Source organism: Pleurodeles waltl, chromosome 10 (genome assembly GCF_031143425.1).
Source record: "Pleurodeles waltl isolate 20211129_DDA chromosome 10, aPleWal1.hap1.20221129, whole genome shotgun sequence".
Taxonomy (NCBI): domain Eukaryota; kingdom Metazoa; phylum Chordata; class Amphibia; order Caudata; family Salamandridae; genus Pleurodeles; species Pleurodeles waltl.
Window position 1 is genome coordinate 644,531,070 of NC_090449.1, and position 15,902 is coordinate 644,546,971.

Here is a 15,902-nt window from a genome sequence, read left to right on the forward strand (position 1 = left end):
AAGGGTGGACAGGAAAAGTTGTTTGGAGACACTGGGACGGTTAGCTGGAGGGGGTTTGGGAGTGGAGGAAGAGGAGGTGGTTGTAGGAGGTGTAACTTTTGTGGCTTTGGGTGCAGGTGCATGGACTGGAGGCTGTTGTGAGGTGGATGTATGTTGGGTGGGTTTGTGCCTGCGTTTGTGTATCTTGGGGGGGCGTCACAGACACACTGGGAGAGGACACAGGGGACGTGTGTATGGTAGTGGGGGTGGTGACTGCACGTGAGCGGGGTGTGCTGGTGCGGGACGTAGTGGCTGTAGTGGTAGTGCATGCAGGTGTGAGTTTAGATGAGACTGGGAGGTAGGAGGGAGACAAGGAGGAGGGGGACACAGTGGAGGCAGTGGATGTTGGTGAGTCTGTATGTGTGTGATGCTTGCGTGAGTGCCTGTGGGATGTGTGGTGCTTATGTCTGCCTGAGCTTCCCTTGTGTGTGTGAGGTGTGTGCAGGCTGGTCTGATGGTGTGCTTGGGATAGTTAGAGGTACAGGGGATTGGGTCTGGGTGGAGGAAGTTGGAGGGGGGAGGCTAGATACAGGGACAATGGCTGCCATCAGTGCTGAGGCCAGAGTTTGAACGATTCAATGAAGGGCAGCCTGACCAGAATGAATGCCCTCCAGGAATGCATTTGTGTGTTGCAACTCCCTTTCTACACCCTGGATGGCATTCAAAATGGTAGACTGCCCAACAGTAAGGGACCTGAGGAGGTCAATGGCCTCCTCACTGAGGGCAGCAGAGGTGACAGGGGCAGGGATTGAGGTGCCTGGGGCGAAGGTGATGCCCACCCTCCTGGGTGAGCGGGCACGGGGCGAAGGCTGAGGCGCTGCTGGGAGGGCGGTGCTGGTAGGGGGGGTGGCGGCTGTCCCTGTTGAAGTGGGGGGCACAGATGTTGCTGCCACCACAAGGGAGCTCCCATCATAGGACGAGTCCGTGTCGCTGGTTGCAGATCCTGTGACCGCCGTGGTGCTCCCCTCACCCTCCGTCCCACTGGTGTATTCAGAGTCCGTAGTGTGGGCATCCATGCCCATGTGGGATGCAGCTCCCTGCCTGATGATGCAAATGCACACAAGAACAGGGAGACCGCAAAAAAAGGGGGGGGGAAACAGAAGAAAGACATGTTGAGTGCATGCATTACCTCTACCGTTGGCGGACAAGACAGACACAGCAGCCCCCTGCACTACGTCGCACTGTTGGGCTCTACAGTGCAATTAATGGGAAATGGCCTACAAAGCTATGGATGAAATATGCACACATAGATGACACAGGTGCATGAATAGCTGTACTTGGCACTCTACAGAGGTGGGGTGGGGGGCCACAGGGCCATGTGTTACGAAGGGGCCTAGCCTACGGAACTCGCCCTGGCCTAGGGAAACCCACAGCCCTCCTCCCCCACCCAGACCCCTCCACTGCGCGCAAAGTCTGCAAAATTAGAGTGTACTCACCCCCTTGTGTCTGCTGTGATGCCCTCAAGCGCCCATCCAACTCCGGGTAGGCCACCGCCAGGATCCGGAACATCAGGGGGGTCATGGTTCGACGGGCACCCCTCCCACGTTGGGAGGCCATCCCCAGCTGAGCCTCTGCCGTCTTCTTGCTCCAGCGGCGAATGTCCTCCCATCTCTTCCGGCAGTGGGTGCTCCGTCTCTGGTGGACCCCCAGGGTCCAGACGTCCTTGGCGATGGCACGCCAAAAATCCTTCTTCTGGTGGGCGCTGACCTACGTGAAATGTACAGGGTACGAAGAGAAGTCATTACCAACTGCGCCGTCAAAGTGAGTGGCCCCCATCCCTACCCTTGCCATGTGGCACATGCACCCACCGTCTTTCATGCACACATAACTCTGCCCCCTTCCTTCTTACAACCAGCCCTCTCCACACAGGCATAGCCCATACAACATGCTCCCTGTGAACTTACCTGTTGGTCTGGAGGACCGTAGAGTAGCGTGTACTGGGGGAGGACCCCTTCGACGAGCTTCTCCAACTCCTCCGATGTGAAGGCAGGGGCCCTTTCCCCAGACGCATGAGCTATTGTCTCTTCCAGACCGAGGTCACAGCCGAACTTGCAGTGTAGGTCCTCTCCTGTCGAAGATCAGGTATCGAGTGATTAAACAGCTAGAAAATGGCGGTCACGTCCGCGGCGGTTCGTACCATCACCGCCGGTGTACATCGTCATTGGCTCCTGGGACCCATAGGGTCCAATGTTAACCAATGCAGCATTGCGCCGTGGTCTTCGACCGCCTACCGCGACGGTGTACAACAGGGCAGTTACCTCACATCCCATTGTCCCGCTTTAGAGGTCAGGCAGCCGCCATTTCAGGGGCCCACATGGCCTAATTACCAACTGCGTCACACATACCTAGGCCTACTCTCAACACACATACAGGCCAGATGTTGTGTATGAATCGTGTTCTGTCTAGACTGTGGGTACATACCTCTGAGTTGTTTGACTCTGTGGTCGCTGTTGTCCTTCACAGACACCGTCCGCTGGGACATGTGAGGAGATGGTGGAATCCTCCGGTGTACCGACCGCTGGTGGACCTGTCGACAATGGAGGAAAGAAATTTGATCATCACCTACAGGTTTGACCGTGCCACAATCCAGGAACTGTGTACCCAGTTGGAGCCAGACCTGATGTCAGCAATCCGCCATCCCACAGGAATCCGCCATCAAGTGCAGGTGCTATCAGTGCTCTATTTCCTTGCAAGTGGATCTTTTCAAACAACCTTGGCCATGGCATCAGGGATGTCCCAGCCTATGTTTTCCAACGTATTGTCCAGAGTGTTGTCTGCCCTGCTGAAACACATGCGGAGCTACATCGCTTTCCCTCAGGTGGAGGACTTGCCTACAGTGAAAGGTGACTTCTATGCCCTTGGACATATCCCCAACATCATAGGTGCCATTGATGGGACCCATGTGGCTTTGGTCCCCCCCACAGGAGTGAACAGGTGTACAGGAACCGGAAGAGTTATCATTCCATGAATGTACAGATGGTATGTTTGGCAGACCAGTACATCTCCCATGTGAATGCCAAGTTCCCTGGCTCAGTGCATGACGCCCACATCAAGCGGAATAGCAGCATCCCTTATGTGATGGGTCAACTCCAGAATGTGGCTATTAGGTGACTCTGGTTACCCCAACCTGTCATGGCTACTGACCCCAGTGAGGAATCCCAGGACCAGGGCAGAGGAACGCTACAATGAGGCCCATGGGCGTACTAGGAGGGTGATCGAGCGGACCTTTGGCCTCCTGAAGGCCAGGTTTAGGTGCCTCCATATGACAGGTGGATCCCTATTTTACTCACCAAAGAAGGTGTGCCAGATCATCGTGGCCTGCTGTATGCTTCATAACTTGGCTTTGCGACGCCAGGTGCCTTTTCTGCAGGAGGATGGTCCAGATGGCGGTGTTGTGGCAGCTGTGGAGCCTGTGGACAGTGATGAGGAGGAAGCAGAGGAAGGAGACATTGACAACAGGGACTCAGTCATCCAGCAATATTTCCAGTGAAACACAGGTGAGAATACATTCCTGCCTACTGCAAGTACTTTTACACTTCTACCTCTATCATGTCTGTCGATTTCACCCAGTGTATGGTCACTGAGTTGTCACTTTCCCTTACGGTTTCACAGGTGTGGGTTCCAACGTGTGTCATCTGCTTAGATTCCTCAGGGACTAGAGCTGTGTGACATAGGTATGTTGACATTACTATTTCCTGGAAATGTTGTCACTGTAATTGCAAATACACCATTTCAAAATCACAGACAGACTCAAGATCTTTTGGTGCTTTAGGTGTGTTTATTTACATACAAAATATTGGAGGGGTAAGTTAAATGGTGAGGGGTAATGGCGGAGGAGTGCCCATGGCAGAGTCCAGTCTATTTGTCTCATAGGTGCATTGCCCATATGGGCATAGGAAGTGGAGCTGGGGCAGTTTCAATATGGACAGGGTGACAAAGTGGTTTGACAATCAGGGTGGTCTCATTTCTTGGCGGGGGTCTTGGCATTGTGCTCTGTCTTGTTCCTGGATCTCAGGGACCGCTTGCGGGGTGGTTCTCCATCTGCAGGGCGTGGGGTGCTGGTGTGTTGGTCCTGTGGCAGTGCCTCCTGTCCACTAGCACCGGCGGAGGTGGTGGGCAGTTCATCGTCCAGGCTAGTGTCAGGGGCCCCTTGGAGTGCCACAGTGTCCCTCCTGGTGTTGAGTATTTCCTTCAGCACCCCTACAATGGTGCCCAGGGCGGAGCTGATGGTTCTGAGTTCCTCCCCGAACCCCAAATACTGTTCCTCCTGCATGCGCTGGGTCTCCTGAAACTTGGCAAGGACCGTTGCCATCGTGTCCTGGGAGTGGTGGTATGCTCCCATGATGGAGGAGAGGGCCTCGTGGAGAGTGGGTTCCCTTGGCCTGTCCGCCTCCTGTCACACAGCTGCCCTCCCAGTTCCCCTGTGTTCCTGGGCCTCCGTCCCCTGGTCCGTATGCCCACTACCACTGCCCCCAGGTCCCTGTTGTTGTTAGGGTGGTGGGTTATCCTGGGTTCCCTGTAGTGGTGGACACACAGCTGATTGACGTGTCCTGGGGACAGAGGTATGGGCCCGCTGGGTGGGTGCTGTGCTGGTGTTACCAGAGGGTGGAAGGTCTGTGGTGGCCTGTGCCTGTGTGAGGGGAACCGACTGTCCCGAGGCCCACGATGGTCCGGGCTGGTCATCTAGATCCAGTTGGACAGAGCTGCTGTCATCACTGTGGGCCTCTTCTGTGGGTTGGGTGGAGATGTCTGGATCCTCCTGTCTGGTGACTTTGGGTAGTGGTCCTGCAGGGGTGTAAAAGCATGATTATTGCATCTGTGTGTGTCATGGTGTGCAATGGGTGGGTGAGCGTGTACCCCAGTGCTTGCATTCCTGTGTGGGGGTTTGTGTGATGATGGTTTAGGGGGGTGTATGGGTATGTGCAGTGGGCATGCTTTAGTGATGTGTGTCCATGCGTTGGTGTTGCATGCAGGGCTTGGTGTTGGGATGTGTGGTTTGTGATATTGGTACATTTGTGAGGAGTTGGAGTGATAGGGGAGGGGGCGAGGGTGGGGGTATGTGATAGCATGCAGGTAGGGTGGGGGATATGGTAGTTGAAGGTTTGACTTACCAGAGTCCATTCCTCCACCGACTCCTGTGAGGCCCTCAGGATGCAGAATCGCCAAGACCTGCTCCTCCCATGTTGTTAGTTGTGGGTGAGGAGGTGGGGGTCCGCCGCCAGTCCGCTGAACCACCTGGTGGTGTCTTGAGACCACGGAACGCACCTTCCCCGTAGGTCGTTCCACCTCTTCCTGATGTCGTCCCAATTTCTTGGGTGTTGTCCCACTGCGTTGACCCTGTCGACTATTCTTTGCCATAGCTCCATCTTCCTTGCAATGGAGGTGTGCTGCACCTGTGCTCCAAATAGCTGTGGCTCTACCCGGACGATTTCCTCCACCATGACCCTGAGCTCCTCCTCCGAGAACCTGGGGTGTCTTTGCCGTGCCATGGGGTGGTGTAGGTGATGTGTGGAGTGGTGTTTGTGGTGATAAGTGTGGTGATATGTAGTGGTGTGTGGTGTTTTGTGCATGGAAGTTGTGTGGGTGATGGTGTTGAGTTCCTGTGGATGCTAGTTTGTGGATGGTGGTGTCTCTCTCTGGCCTTCATTCGGAATTTGTTGTCGTAAGGGTTTGTTTGTGATGTGGGTGTGTGTTTTATATTGTATTGGGTGTGTGGGAGTGGTGTGTGTATGTGTATCAGGTGTGTGTATTTCGAATTGTCCAATGTGGCGATGTTTTGTAGAAGTGTGTGTATTTTGAGCGCAGCGGTGTGTACCGCCAATGGAATACCGCAGTTGAAAGACCGCCGCGTGGATTCGTGTGTCGTGATAGTGTGGGCGTATTTCTGTTGGCGTGACGGTGGAGGTTTTGTTTTTGCCAGTTTATCACTGACCTTTGGTGTGGCGGACTTGTGTGGGTGTCTGAATTTTGTCGGATTTCGAGATGTGGGTCATAATAGCTGTGGCTGAATTCCGCGGCGGTGTGTTGGCGGTCTTCTGCGCGTCGGTAAGCGCCTTTTACCCCAATGTTGTAATGACCCCCTTTGTGTCCATGGGAAACGGCTATGCAGATCAAGTCGCAAGATTTTGTGCATTGAACTGTATATCGTTCAAGGATCAGTGGGAATTGTTACCGCAAACCGAAAATGACACATGTTTGAACCTTGCATTAAGGGTGGTTGATACACTAGATGAGCTAAAAACACTACAGGGTCGTGCTAGCAAAGAGGAAAAACGCTCCTGGCAGAGAATGCAATGTGTAGAAAGAGCTGACGACTTATGGGTCTCAGAGGAGGGGAAACTGGTTTTGCCAAACAGTCTTCTGTCACAATTTGCGAGGCTTTACCATGGACAGGCACATCTTGGGAGAGATGCAATGATCAGGTCATTCAAGATTGATTGGTTTAACCCACAATTTAGACATGCCGCAGAGGTTACTTGTCATAGGTGCATCATCTGTCAACAGATGAATGCCGGAAAAGGGACTGTGGTAACTCTGAACCACATAGGGAGAGCTGGCGGTCCATTTAGCAAGATGCAAATGGATTTCATTGAAATGCCTGTTTGTGGAAGATTGAAGTAAGTGTTGGTGATTGTGTATGTTTTCAGCCATTGGATTGAAGCTTACCCCACACGTAGAAACGACAGTCTCACAGTTGCAAAGCTGCTGCTTAGGGAACTAATACCCAGGTTCGGGTTTCAGGTCTCTATAGAATCAGATAGGAGCAGACACTTTGACAATGAGGTGATTAAGCTCTTGTGTGCCGCATTAGACATTGAACAGAAGCATCCTCCCTGAACAGACATTGAACAGAAGCATTAGGACTAGTAGAACAAATGAATGGTACCTTGAAGTCGAGAATGGCGAAGATGTGCGCAGCTACCAATATGAAATGGCCAGATGCATTACCCTTAGTGCTGATGTCGATGAGGAACACCCCTGATAAGAAGACAGGACTATACCTCCACGAGATCCTTATGGGTAGAGCTATGAGGCTGCCCGGAGTACCTGCAAATGCTCTTGTGAATATCACGGATGATATGGTGTTGGACTACTGCAAAGGTTTGGCTGATGTGGTTCGCTCTTTTTCTCACCAGGTGGAAGCTAACACATTGCCACCGATCAGTGATCCAGGTCACACCCTGCAAGCCGGTGACTGGGTGGTTGTCAAGAAGCACGTGAGAAAGTTGTGTTTGGAGCCGCGCTGGAAGGGGCCATATCAAGTAATATTGACAACAACCACTGCTGTGAAATGTGCAGGCGTTCCAAACTGGATACATGCCAGTCACACAAAGAAGGTAACGTGTCCAACTGATGAGGAACTTGAAGTTTCTGACTCAACAGTTCCAGAGATGGAAGTCTCAGGGCCTGAAAATAGCCAAGAGGGAACTGAGACTGCAGGAGAGTCCACTGAGAACAGCCTAGTCCCTCAAACAGTAAACGAGTTTGAGAGAGGTGACAATGTACCGGTTAGAGCTTGAGCCCGTTACAGATCCAGAAGAAGAAGAAGAAGGGGAGATAGTAGAGAGAGATCAAAGTACACCGGCATCCCCTGAGCCAGTTGCAGGACCATCAAGAGAACACACCAAAGCACAAGAGGAGGGTGCTGTTCAGCATCCTGAAAGGACAAGCAGGAAAAAGACGCATAAGGGAGATAACTGGCCAGAGAAGCAGGCTGTGAAAGAAAAGGTCGTACCAGGTGAAACAATAACAGAAGAAACCGATACCACAAGAAAAGACAAAGACCGAGACTATGCTTTGTTGAACTGACGCGTTATTGACACTCTGCTAAATTGTTCTATGTTTACGCCGTGTTATGTTCTGATGTTTGTGATTCTCGCCTTAATGAAATCTTACTAAAGTTGCCATATCGTGACTATGCTATTATGTTTCTTTGTGTTGAGATTAACGCATCTGCTTTTAGATTGTAATTAATAGGGAATAAAACTTATAAAATTCTACTAAACTGGTGTAGTTATTCATGGCTGCAAGGTCATGGTAGAATCTTGAATTGATTAATGACTTTGACTAAAGTGAAGTGTATTGTTGTGATAAATATTGATGACATTATTGACGTATTGATTGATATATTGATTAGCTATCTCGTCCTAAGGTGTCTCTCAACTGGGTCAAAAGATTAATTGGCCTAAAACAAGTCCTGATGTGTAATAAATTATCATAAAGGGACGCGTTAGTACAGATTTTAAACTCATTTTCAGAATTGATGTTCGTACTATTAAAATGAACAGCTGATGCCCACCCTCTTTCTTTAATAACATGGGACTGGTGATTGCATGATTAAAACAGCCGTTGACTCATTTCGGGAATGGAACTGTTTTATGGCATGATTAAGAAATCAATCCACTTAATTGGCAATTTTTCCTATGAATATCGGGAATTTGTGTAATATTTGGGCTGAAACTGTAGCAATGGCTTGTCTGTTAGAAAGTGAACCCCTCATTGTATGTAATGATACAGCAGCATATATCTAAATTTTCCAACTCCGAAGGGATATTAGAATGCTCATGCAGAACTAAATTATAATAATAGTGCTTTCTTTGCAATTCTAACAGAGACCTGTTCTGCCATAGATATTGCAGAACCATCATGGACTGAAACAAAAGAACAAAAGAGGCCAGAAAGTGCTTTACAGTAATCACACCCATTGTCCAGTATAAAAGCTTGAAGAGAGGCCAGCAAGAGGAAAACGAAGATTTGCAGAGGAAGAATAAAATATTTTTGCAGAGAAATTGAGCATCAAGTAGGTATTTGGTAAAATGTGTAACAGAGTACCAAAATCACATGCTCCAGTATATAGTAAACAGTTAATGCCTTGGGTATGTCACACCACAAGTTTGAGGAATTCCGCAAATGCTGTCACGACATCAAACACTACACAAAACTCAGCAATGAGAGTGAAGTCAGTGGTGCAGCAAGGCTCTCTGACACCTACAGGGATGTTGATGAGGAATCCCTGATTCTGGAGGCGATACTTGATCTACTTGGCATCAGTACATCTGCCACTGAATCGGCATGAAGGACTTGAGAGGTGAATATTGAGCTAATGACAATATCAATGTCATAATTTGGACAAACATCTACAAATATATTAGGTAAATTGAACACAATGGGGATCATTATGAACCCGGCTGTGATTGTAAAAGTGGCAGTAGTACCGCCAACAGGCTGGCTACATACAGCCATATTATGAGAATGGAGGTTTGGCGGGAGCCAACCCGCCACTTCTCCACTCATACCGCCATGGCAGTATCAGCCACTGGGCTGGAGATGTCAAACTCCAGCCCGGTGGCCGGCACAGTACCTCAGGCGGCATTATGAGCCGGCCCACCACCATGGTTTTTGTAGTGTTAGCAATGCCATTGAAACCATGGCAGTAGGCCCTACCCGTGACAGGGAATTCCCTACCTGTCACCGATAGGTGGCTCCCCCATCCCTTCAACACACACCTGACATCCCCTCCATCCAAAGCCCTTCTCACCCCCCCATACATGGACACAGACACGCACCACGCATACACCCAATCACTCACACTGGCATACACGTATTCATACATGCATACTTCCAGACATGCTCGCACACATTCTTTCACAAAATCACACTGACATGCAGGCACGCATCTCACTTCACCATTCTTACACACATTTACTTACAAGCATCTGCTAACACAGATGTCTGAATTAGAAATTTTTAAGGAATGTTTATGTATTTCAAATAATGACTGCTGTAGAAAAATGAATAATGTAGAAAACTAACATTTGAAATTGTTACCTCGGAGATTGGCCACCAGTGTTCACGAAATGTACTAAACAATGATTAATCCAAATGAAATATTGAAAATGTATTAGATTAATATAGTAATATGTCATATTAAGGGTTATGAATTGTGCTCTTGCTTATTAATTGTAGGCCTTAACTTAGCAAGTGTCTTGGCCTAGTTTTGACAGGCCCCATGCAAAAGCTGTATTTCTTAGTGTTTAATAAAAAATGCTGACAGAGCGAACTAACTGTGAAATGCTAATTGTTTTAATAAAATGCTTAGCATCAGCTTTCTATGAGAACTGACGGACAGGAGATGAGGTATTTCGTAAAGTAACTAAATGTGTGTTGTAGGAAAGTACCATCTTGCCTGGCATGTTACCCCCATTTTTACATGTATGTCAGTTTGTTTTTGCCTGTCTCACTGAGATCTTGCTAGCCAGGACCCCACTACTCATATTTTGTTGCCTGAACGTGTGTCCCTTTGTAGTGACTAACTGTGTCACTGAGGCTCTGCTAATCAGAACCTCAGTGCTTATGCTCTCTCTGCCTTTAAAATTGTCACTATAGGCTAGTGACCATTTTCACCAATTCTAATTGGCACGCTGGAACACCCTTATAATTCCCTAGTATATGGTGCCTAGGTACCCACGGTATTGGGGTTCCAGGAGATCCCTATGGGCTGCAGCATTTCTTGTGCCACCCATAGGGAGTCAGATAAATCTTACACAGGACTGCCACTGCAGCCTGAGTGAAATAACATCCACGTTGTTTCACAGCCATTTTACACTGTACTTAAGTAACTTATAAGTCACCTACATGTCTAACCCACACTTAGTGATTGCTAGATGCAAAGTTACTAAGTGTGAGGGCACCTTGGCACTAGCCAAGGAGCCCCCACATAGTTCAGGGAAATGTCCCCGGACTTTGTGAGTGCGGGGACACCATTACACTCGTACACTACATATAGGTCAATACCTATATGTAGCTTCACAATGGTAACTCAGAATATGGCCATGTAACATGTCTAAGATCATGGACTTGTCCCCCATGTCAAATCTGGTATTGGGGTGCCAATCCCATGCATCCCCTGGGCTCCACTATGGACCCCAGGTACTGCCAAACCAGCTCTCTGGGGTTTGCTCTGCAGCTACCGCTGCTGCCAACCCACAGACAGGCTTCTGCCCTCCTGGGGTCTGGGCAGCCCAGTCCCAGGAAGGCAGAACAAAGAATTTCCTCTGAGTGAGGGTGTTACACCCTCTCCTTTTGGAAATAGGTGTTAAGGGCTGGGGAGGAGTACCCTCCCCCATCCTCTGGAAATGCTTTGAAGGGAACAGATGGTGCCCTCCTTGCATGAGCCAGTCTACACCAGTTCCGGGAACCCCCAGTCCCTGCTCTGGTGTGAAACTGGACAAAGGAAAGGGGAGTGACCACTCCCCTGTCCATCACCACCCCAGGGGTGGTTCCCAGAGCTCCTCCAGTGTGTCCCAGACCTCTGCCATCTTGAATCCAGAGGTGCGGGGCACAAAGGAGGCCTCTGAGTAGCCAGTGCCAGCAGGTGACGTCAGAGACCCCTCCTGATAGGTGCTTACCTGATTAGGTGGCCATTCCTCCTCTGAGGGCTATTTAGGGTCTCTCCTGTGGGGTTTTCCTCAGATAACGACATGCAAGAATTCACCAGAGTTCCTCTGCATCTCCCTCTTCAACTTCAGCCAAGGATCGACCGCTGACTGCTCCAGGACCCCTGCAAAACTGCAACAAAGTAGCAAGAAGACTACCAGTGACATTGTAGTGCCTAATCCTTTCAGCTTTCTCAACTGTTTCCTGGTGGTGCATGCTCTGGGGGCTGTCAGCCTTCACCCAGCACTGGAAGCCAAGAAGAAATCTCCTGTGGGTTGACAGAGTCTTCCCCCTGCTAACGCAGGCACCAAACTTCAGCTTGACTGGTCCTCTGGGTCCCCTCTCATCATGACGAGCATGGTCCCTGGAACACAGGTGGTGGATCCAAGTGACCCCGACAATCCAGTGGTCCATCTGTCCAAATTTGGCGGAGGTAAGTCCTTGCTTCCCCTCGCCAGACAGTAATCCTGTGTACTGTGTGAACTGCCGCTGCTAGGGCTTCTGTGCACTTTTGAAAGGAATCCTTTGTGCACAGCACCGCCCAGGTCCCCAGCACTCTGTCCTGCATTGCTCATCTCGCTGAGTTGACCACCGGCTTCATGGGACCCTCCTTCGTAGTGTTGAGATGACTGCCGTGATCAGTTTTCTTGAACCCGTGTTCAAGTACTTCTGCGGGTGCTGCTTTCTTGTGTGTGGGCTCTCTGTGTTGCAGAGGGCCCCCTCTGTCTCCTCTTCTAAGTGGCGACCTCCTGGTCCATCCTGGGCCTTGGCAACACCCTTTTTCTTTGCAGCTAGCAAGGCTTGTTTGCGGTCTTTCTTCAAAGAAACAACTCTGCATCCTCCAGCCTTCTGTGGGACATCTTCTGTGCAAAGTCCCTGGCACTTTCCGTTATTGCAGAATCTTTAGCTTCTTCCACCTGGGGGCAGCCATTTTGCACCTTCAACTGGGGTTTAGTGGGCTCTTGCCCCCCTAGGACACTTTTGTGACTCTTGGACTTGGTCCCCTTCCTTTACAGGTCCTCAGGTTAAGGAATCCGTCTTCAGTGCTTTGCAGTCTGTTGTGGTCTTTGCAGAATCTCCCATCACAACTTTAGTATGTTTCTGGGGAAGTAGGGTCACTTTACTCCTACATTTCAGGGTCTTGAGGTGGGGTATCTTGGACACCTTTAGTGTTTTCTTACACTCCCAGCGACCTTCTACACACTGTACTAGGCCAGGGGCCCCTAAGTGGTTCGCATTCCACTTTCATAGTATATGGTTTGTGTTGCCCCTGGGCCTATTGCATCCTATTGTATTCTACAGTGTTTGCACTACTTTTCTAACTGTTTACTTACCTGATTTTGATTTGTGTGTATATTTTGTGTATTTTACTTACCTCCTAAGGGAGTATATCCTCTCAGATATTTTTGGCATATTGTCACTAAAATAAAGTACCTTTATGTTTTGTAACTCTGAGTATTGTGATTTTTATGATATAGTGCTATATGATATAATTGGTATAGTAGGAGCTTTGCATGTCTCCTAGCTCGGCCTAAGCTGCTCTGCTATAGCTACCTCTATCAGCCTAAGCTGCTAGAACACTACTAATCTAATAATAAGGGATAGCTGGACCTGGCACAAGGTGTAAGTACCATCAGGTACCCACTATAAGCCAGGCCAGCCTCCTACATGTGCAAAATGTGCAAGGGTTCTTTCCCAGGACGCGAACAATGAAGACACGGACTGGAGATGAAGAAGCTTCAAAATTGATACCTGTCGAGCCGGATGATGAGAACATCGTAAAGCTGGCCAATCAACAACATGTGAACTGTGAAATAATAGAATTCATAGATTTGGTAAAGGGAAATATTTGGGTAGGGTAATAACATACGAATAATTGACCAATTGGAAATTGAGGGATGGTTTGGGGAACTTTGATACAACTATGTGACAGAGGGAAACGACTTCAGATTATGTGAGGAGATTTTATGCGATATTGAGAAGAAGAGATTCGAGATTCTGTCATTGGGCTCATACTCTCTGACTGAGAGCCTGATGTGTTGCTGATCAACTGATGACCTGAGGACGAAGACTGATTCTGCTTGCTGACCCTGACCATGGATAAGTAGATATTAAAATGACTAAATTGCATTTTCATGCCTTTTCTTGCTAGGTACCAACTGTGCTGACTTAGGGCCAGATGTAGGTAAGTATGGTTTTGCGAGTTGCAATTTGCGAGTCATAGAGACTCGCAAATTGCAACTCGCAAAACCACATGCAGAAAGGTGTCTCAGACACCTTCTGCGAGTCGGTATGGGGTCGCAATGACCCACCTCATTAATATTAATGAGGTGGGTCGCAAATTGCGGCCCCATACCGACTATGGGCACTCGCAAACATGGAGGCCTGCTGTCGTCAGCAGACCTCCATGTTTGCGACTGCTTTTCAATAAAGCAGGTTTTTTTTTTCAAAGTGCAACCCGTTTTCCTTAAAGGAAAACGAGCTGCACTTTGAAAAATAAACCGAAACCTTTTGTTTCGGTATTTTTCAAGGCAGGTAGTGGTCCATTGGACCACTGCCTGCTCTGAAAAATTATTTTTGTGATCATTCACAAAGGGGAAGGGGTCCCATGGGGACCCCTTCCCGTTTGCGAATGAGTTACCATCCACTTCAAGTGGATGGTAACTGCGAGTTGATTTGTGACCGCTTTTGCGGTCACAAATCAACTTACATCGCGGTGCGAGTTGCAAATAGGAAGGGAACACCCCTTCCTATTTGCAAGTCGGAAACACATTTTGCGAGTCGGTTCCGACTCGCAAAATGTGTTTCTGCATCGCGCACAGACATTAGCGCCTCGCAAACGGCGTTTTTCGCCGTTTGCGAGGCGCTAATGCCTTGCTACATCTGGCCCTTAGTGCTTTCTTTAGGTAGATGCTTTCCAAACTTGTGTTTTAAATTGTTTTACATGAAGCCCCACATGCTGTTGCTAATTGGAATTAGTTAAGGTTACTTACATGATGACTGACAAAATATAGGGACAATGGTTTGACGAACTATCTTGCTGAACTTAATGGATGTCATAGTTTTACTGAATTGAGATTTATTAATGTCTGATGTTGATGCATTAGAATGTCTTTTGATTCAAGCTTTGATTAGGTCACGTCTTCTGTGGCTTGCTGATTAACAAGTGTTATTAAAATTGTTTTGATTAAGATTTGATGATTAAAAATTCATGACTTAGTATTGTTAACAAATCGGGAATAAACTTACTAAACTTACACCTAAAGGTGTGGTTATTCATGACTGAAAAGTCATGGTGAGCGAAAATGACTGACTCCATTGATTGTTGAATTGACTAATGGTTACTGACTATTGTGTATTGATTTCTGATTCTATGTCGAAACTATGGTAAAAACAGCCTATACGACTCAAAAGGTTCATAGACCTATATGTGTCCCCTTGTAAGTTTACTTACCAAGGACCGACGTGCCAGCAGTTATGGCAGCAGACTGATGGTTCGTTTCTATAGGGGCTTGCTATAGGTGTTCGATACAGAGTGATAGGTATTGACAGTTGTACTAGGAGACTGATGGACAGGTGTTCCTAGTTATGGTAATAGTTTGAAGAATTGATCAGTTTGAGAATTTAGTATTAGTGAATTTAGAATTTTGTTTTTCAAAATGGCACTTGTAGGGAGAATGATGTTCCCTTAAGCCCAGAAATGACTTTCCCAGATCCTGGATCCTGCTAGTAGTACTGGGTATGTTCCCGGCGTTCCAATGATAGAGTGAAAGAGATAGGTTGGGCTTGCACATCTTATGCAAATCTTAGGTGAATTGTGACATATGTAGCAGAATTTAGGGAGTCTGTGTACTCCAGATGAGGCTTTAGTAGGAGTGTGTGTACTCCACAGTATGACAGTAGGGAAGTCGTCAAACTTCATATGTGTGTGGAGCTTTGTGCTCAAAAATTGTCCATGTAGTTGTTGATGTGCGGACCCTGCTTGGTCTTAGACTCCGGAGTATATTGAAAAGTGTATGAGACACCTGGTTATTTGTTGTAATCTGTCTGGTTTAATAGGTTGATCGGGCATGGTCAACAAGTTGGTGTGTACGTTAAATGAGCGAGAGAACAATTTTGACTGATACTTGGCGAGTCCTACCTGCACCAGGACTGACCCATTGATCAGTTGAGAGTAAGATTTGCAGGTCGAATTTTGTTTGCAAATCTGGGAGACCGAGAAAGAGGAATAGCTGCATGAGCGAAAGGCCATCAGTTAAAATCTGTAAGGTTTCTGAAGCAATTGTGTTACAATCCTGTAGTAAACCAGCAGATTCTTTTTGGTTATTGGATTTTGGTTAGTGCTCGCAATAATTTGCATTAGTTTTGTGTGAATTGGAGTTGAGGAGGACGAGCCACAAGATTTTGTCGGCCGCAGTGTTTGTGAG